Source organism: Marmota marmota, unplaced genomic scaffold (genome assembly GCF_001458135.2).
Source record: "Marmota marmota marmota unplaced genomic scaffold, marMar, whole genome shotgun sequence".
Taxonomy (NCBI): domain Eukaryota; kingdom Metazoa; phylum Chordata; class Mammalia; order Rodentia; family Sciuridae; genus Marmota; species Marmota marmota.
This window is the reverse complement of record NW_026000082.1, coordinates 4,848,148-4,854,845: the sequence shown is the minus strand read 5'-3', so window position 1 is coordinate 4,854,845 and position 6,698 is coordinate 4,848,148. Positions and strand designations below refer to the sequence as shown.

Here is a 6,698-nt window from a genome sequence, read left to right as displayed (position 1 = left end):
GATGTGTTGAAAGCAGAAAAACACAAGCAGTTCCCCAGTGAACACAAATGCACATCCTAGAATTTCAGTTCTGACACTGTCTACCTGGAGACAGTGGAAATTCCACAGGTCACACTCCCATAAGACTGGGTCCTGCCACTGCAAATGTTGTTCACAAGTCCCAGGTTATGCCCTATACTCCTCATTCACCAGCCATAAATTAGGGGCTCCCATGCTTTCCTTTTCTTTGATTTGATTAATTTGCCAGAACATCTCACAGAAATCAGAGATACACTTATTGCTTACCCATTTATTATAAATGATATTACAAAGGACACGAATGAATAGTCCCATAGAAAAGATGCATAGAGCAGAGTATGGCAGAGCTTCCATGCTCTTTCTGGGCACAGTATCCTCCAGGTACCTCCCTGTGTTCAACAACCCAAAAGCTTTCCAAACCCTGTAGTCCAGGGATTTTGTTTTTGTTTCTGTTTTTGAGAAAATATCTTACTATGTTGTCCAGGCTGGTCTCAAACTTTGGGCTCAAGTGATCTTTCCTCTTTAGCCTCCCAAGTGCGAGGACTGTAGGCACACACCACCAGGCCTGTCTTAGTTCAAGAATGTTTGAATTGGTTTTTACCACATAGGCATGATCCATCATTAAGTCCATCTCTAGCTTTCTACCCATCGGAAGGGCTGAAAATTTAAAGCTTTTAATTGTGGCTTCGTCTTTCTGTTGACCAGCCTCCCTCTATCTAGGAACCTACCAAGCATTGCCTGGGGCTGGGGGTGTAGCTCTTTGGTAGAATACCTGCCTAACACTCAAGACCCTGTGTTCAATCCCCTGAACCAAAAACCAAGAAAAATGTGCCGCCTTAGAACAAAACATGTTCCTCTCACCCAGGAAATCCCAAGGAATTAGATAGCTGCTCTGTGTCAGGGACAGGGTCTGAGACTAAACATTAGAACAATAGATGGACGTAGTACCCTTATTGCTTAGGTAATTGCAAGGATGTTAGCTCTGTTTTAAGAACTGAGGATAGAGACCAAATTTATCTTTTTAATGATATCACAATGATGCAGCATGGCAAATAGTTAACTATTAATTCAATCACATTTTCTTCCTTGTGGACAGAAACTTCAGGTATCTTTCTACCAGGTTGGGGGCTGGAGGAGCTCTCCTAAATAATAAACAAAGAAGCAAACAAACAAATAAATAAATATTAGCCTGTCTTTTTGGATCCTTCCTATTCCTTCCTTTAATGCTCTGAATTTGGTCCTTTCATTGCCAACTCAGCAATTTTATCTTCATTCAGAGAGGAAAAAGCAAGAAGATTAAATATGGCAATTAACTTAATTCCCCTTCACCATCCCCCCAAAGATTCTCTAGTTTCTAAAAGGTGACAACGAATAAAAATATGTTAGAACACAGATTTTAGCATTCTGTGTCATCTCTAAGCCTCAGCCATCTGCTTTTTCAAATTCATTCAGAAAATATCTTATTGTGCACCTGCCATGTAGCAGGCACTGTGTTAACAGGGTTGATTGATTCTGTGGTGCTGATACTGGTTCTCACAGAGCTCACAACCCAGTGATTGGATAGCATCAACCTCAGGAGCTGTTGTGGGGAAGAATGAGAGAAAATATATCACAATCTCAGGCACACCGTAATACCTGAATTCATTTTAGCTAATAAATAAAATATTTTTGTGTGAATTTGTGTACATCAGTTTTAGTTTGTTATACTAATACTTTCATCTCTGAAAGTATGTCCTAGAAGAAAGTTATCTTCTTATTCTTTAATAGCTTCATGCACTATTCTGAAGATTGAAAAAATAAATATACCAGATTCTTAAGCAGTTATAACCCATCTTTTTTGACCTTAGGTCAAGGATGACAGGGGAATAAATGTGGAAAAACAGTTCCTTGGTTTCTTGTCATTTCTCTTTGATAAGTAAGAAACTGGTTTATAGTACAATATCAAATCCAGTGTGCTTGTTAGCTGAGAATAGGAAATTGATTTAATGATGAGAGCCAGGAAAGTTAAAAGCCAGTGTTACTATAGCTGTTTTTTTTTTTTTTTATATTGCAGTATAGTAGATTGTTGAAGAACACTGCATTCTGTAGGAAGCATTTGCAAATGGGCTTTTAGATCATACTTACTGGATTTCTAGGATAGGGCAAATCTTGTATTTCCTGACCCACCGTAAATGCATTTATTTTTGTGGTCTCTCCCTCAAATTAAAGTTTTCAAGTAAAATTCTACCATCGACTTGTATTATTTCTCATTATTACTTTTTTGACATTTTTATATTATTGCTTTGTTCACTGCCTGCTTTTACTTTATAGTTGATCCTATTTGCTTAAGACCCTAAATGAGGTTAAGATGTAGAAGGGGAAAAATGTTCAGACACTCCGTGGCTTCTTTTAAGTCAGACACTGCCTCTCTGCCAGTCCCTGCGTGTGACTGATTCTTGTCAGGACACTTGCCAGCAGTTTTGTCGCAGTGGGATTGCATTGTTACAATGGAAGAGCATCACTGAGTTTGGTCGATCAATGGCCCAGTTTATGTATAAAAGAAATTTTACATTAAGCCTTCAGAAGACGCTGTGATTAAATCTCAGCTTCTTTACCCTTTACTTCCATGCTAGTGTGGGGTTAGTGAATTAATTTCAAAAGGCATTAGCATATAATTACTGTGTAGACAGGAATGAGACCTACCCTAGAGTATTGGCTTTCCCTGAGCAATTAGTCCCCTAAAAGACACAGGCCTGGGCATGGAGCTGTCACGTGAATATCAGATTTATTTATAGTCTGCCCTGCAGTGCAAGTGTGGGAAGAGAGAGCTGATAGTGCTGTGCAGGGAATTGGAGTGATTTGTTAGGTTACAGCAGCAGCCCGGGGGGACAGAGTGGGTGGCACGAGAAGTATGCAGTTGATGAGGCTGGCGTGTGGAGCTGGGCCCCTCTGGCTCCTGAGACCTCAGGACAAGAGGAAGCGCAAGGATTGCTCCCTTTGTAACTGTGCCTGCAGTAGAGCCTAAACTGAATCTCCTCATTCTGTATGTGTATAATATGGTATTAAGAACCTTGGAAGGGCTGAGGTTGTGGCTCAGTGGTAGAGCGCTTGCCTCGCTTGTGTAAGGCACTGGGTTCAATTCTTAGCACCTCATAAAAATAAATAAATGAAGATATTGTGTCCATCTTAAAAAAAGAACCTTGGAAAAGCATGGATGCTTGCTGTGCTTACCAGGGGATAAAGACAGAACCACAGGTAAATTCAGATCGTAATTGTCTCATGATATTAATTTGATAAGAGAAAAAGCTAAAATCATAAAAGTTAAAGGACTGACCCAGGTATTTGCCACTGCTTCAAGGCGGAACTCCTACCTTAGTGCCAACAGCTTGTCCTTCATTCTCTGATGCCAGTGAGTTAATTCTGAAATATCTTGAAAGACTTAGATGTGATTTGGAAGTACGGTACAGTAGTAAATAAGTCACTAGATTTTGGCATCCATGGATACAGTTACTTGGAATTTACAATCAAAAGCTTATCATTTAGATTGACTCTTTTAGGGCAGGGGATGTAGCTCAGAAATAGAGCACTTGTCTAACATGCATATGGCCATAGGGTTCCATTCCCAGCAAGCGGGTGAATTAGGTTTGCTCGTTTAAATTATTAGTATACCTGGATGTAAGTTTATAAAGTATGATTTTTTTTTGCATGTGTTTGTGTGTGTGCAGTACCAGGGATTGAACCTATGGTGTTCTACAACTGAACCACATTCCTTAGTCCTTTTTATTTTTTGATACAGGTGTCTTGTAAGTTGCACAGGCTATCCTTGAACTTGTGATCCTCCTGCCTCAGCCTCCTAAGTCACTGGGATAACTGGCTCATCTTAAAATTTAATGCCACTTTAATTTTATTAAAAGAATAGTGCAGCTGGTGAAATTATACCTATCTCTTAAGAACCAAAGAGAAAAATGATCATTTTTTTAACTTGCCCTTGTACAGTACAGGAAATTCTGTGAACTTAATGATTAAAGCACTTTCCCCTTCATTTCCATGCTGGAGTTGGGCAGGACTTTGTTTTCAGGCTACAGAAGCTGTTATGTAAAACCTAATTCATATTGGGCAGCCTCCTTCTCTTCTGTTTCCTGGTGTGAAGTTTTTTAGCTCTATTTTTGCTTTTTTTGTTTCTGGCCCTGGCTTGTTAGGGCAAGACCTAGTTAAACTTCATGTGTTTATGTCACTGAAATACTTAAGCCAAAAATCTGTATTCTTACTGTTCTTTTGAAGGAATGACAATCATTTAATTTTTATTTCTGCCGTCTTTGTTATTGCTCTCACAAAAGCTTTATTTGGGGGCTGGGGATGTGGCTCAGTGGTAGAGCACTTGCTAGCATGTGTGAGTCCTGAGTTCAAGACCCTATATTTAAAAAAAAAAAAAAAAAAACTTTATGTGGGATCTCTCCAGTGAGCCAAGTTATTTTTAAATCCCAGAAAGAAAGTGACATGAAAACAGAAAGTAAAAATGAAGGTTATTGAAGAAAATGAGATCACAGGGGGAAACGGAAAGGTAGGGGTGAGGTGAGCTGGGAAGAAATGTGCCATTGGAAGGACTGGTTTTAGCAATGTGTCTCTGAAGAACTGGTGCCTGCAGTTCTTCCTCACCTCTTGCATGGTGGCTTAGGACGGTTCTCCAGGCAACTATCCCCATTCTGTCCAGCATCTTTCCTTCTGTCTCCCAGTCCTTCTCATTGCTATTGTAGTGACTGTATGGAAATGTAGGCTGGAAAACTATGCATTATTTCAAAGAGTGTTCTTAATATCAGCTGCAACATGTAATTTATTTCTGTATTTTGCTTTATTTGCACAAAAGAAATTTCCACCTCACTAACAGTGCTGTGGTCCACCCTTGTCCAAATGAGATATATTCCAAGACTCCCAATGCCTGAAACTGTAGATAGTGTTGAACCTCATATAGACTGTTTTTCCCTGTATGTTGCATACATATGGTAATTTGGAACACTGAGAGATTAACAACAACAATAATAAAATAGAACAATTATAACAATATACTATAATATTCTATTATCCTATATTTTCTTTAGAAAAATTCTTCATATCTTCTGTTGTGTATGTCTTATGCTTTGGGGTCACTATTAAGTAAGATAAGGTTGCTTGAACACAAGAACAGTTGATCTGGCAACTGAGACAGCTACCAGTTGAGCAACAGGCAGGAGGATAGACACACTGCATTTGATTCCCCTCCTGGGAGAGATGAAGTGAGATGGTGTGATACTACTCATCATGCTACTCAGAATGGTGCACAATTTAAAACTTACGAACTGTTTATTTCTGGAATTTTTCAACACATGTTTTCAAACTGCACTTGGCCACAGGCAACTTGAAACCCATGAATATGAAACTGTGGCTATGAGGAGCTGCTGTACATGAGAGTCTGTTTTCCCCACCAGATCTAGCAAACCCTGGATAACATTAGACCCCACCCAACCTGATAGGCGCTGTTTTTTTTTTTTTAATTGAAGAAAGTTATTCATACATATGCCATACATAATCACTTGAGAAAGTATGAAAATAGTATTATTCTCTGGTCAGGCAGTTTTTAGTGTTGGTACTTGTATTGAGGTTTTCTCTGCTAACAGTTACAACACATGAAATGAGAATTGCTGTGTGCTAGTGAACATGGGAAGTCCACATGAGTGTCCTTGGCTGTTCCAGGAGGCAGGTCAGATGTGCCCCTGATCAGTTATTCTGATCTGAAGATTTGGGTATTTAAGGCGTTAAGATAATTGCCTAGGTTGTTCATGGAGTTTTTCATCAGTATATCTGAAACCATTAAATATAATGATAATGATCATAAAGCACTGTTTCTGAAAACACCAAATGAATAATGCCTGGAAGGAGAATTTTGTGATATTGCTATTGTGGTTGAAGATGTGAAATTCAGAGCACACAGATGTGTTCTCACTGCTTGCAGTGCCTCCTTTAAAAAGCTCAAGATGTTTGAAGTACATAACTCTTCAGTAATACAAATTTTCTTTGCTCTGATAAATTTGAAGAGGTCCTGAGCTACATGCACACAGCAGAGATTTCTGTGAAAAAGGAAGATGTTAATGATGTTATTGGATCAGATTCTTGCTATCCAATTTTTGGCTAAGCCCTGTTCTAAGAAGCAAGTTGTGTCTAGTCCCAATGAAAATAATGGCCAAAGAGTATTACCTCAAAATAAACCTCCCCATTGGAGCTACTGCTGACACCCATTATCTCCAATGATGCTATGGAAGAAATTTGGGATTAGGATGACAGTTTTTCCAATGATACAGTAGAAGGCACCCCCTCCCCGCCCCAGGTCAGAAGGACAGGTCATCTACAACTATGCTTAGGGTTCAGGAAGTGGTTTTGAAAGAGCTGGGAAGTGAGGAAGTTCAAAAAGTAAATTGTTGCCCGGCATGGTGGTGCACGCCTGTAATCACTATGGCTCAGGAAGCTGACCCAGGAAGGAGGATCTGGAGTTCAAAGCCAGCCTCAGCAATGGCTAGGTGCTAAGCAACTTGGTAAGACCCTGTCTCTAAATAAAATACAAAAAAAAAACCCCAAAAAAACATAAGGCTGGGGATGTGACTCAGTTATAGAGTGCTCCTGAGTTCAATCCCTGGTACCCACCCTCACAAAAAAAAAAAAAAAAAAAAAAA

At 39.4% G+C, this 6,698-nt stretch overlaps 1 protein-coding gene and 1 pseudogene across 7 annotated transcripts in view; both read left to right on the top strand.

The window, feature by feature from the left end:
- Nucleotides 1–6,698, top strand: part of Patj (PATJ crumbs cell polarity complex component) — a 342,906-nt gene that overhangs the window by 201,643 nt on the left and 134,565 nt on the right. The gene's annotated exons all lie outside the window — the stretch shown is intronic.
- LOC107141412 overlaps nt 3,804–6,698 on the top strand; it is a 4,473-nt pseudogene continuing 1,578 nt past the window's right edge.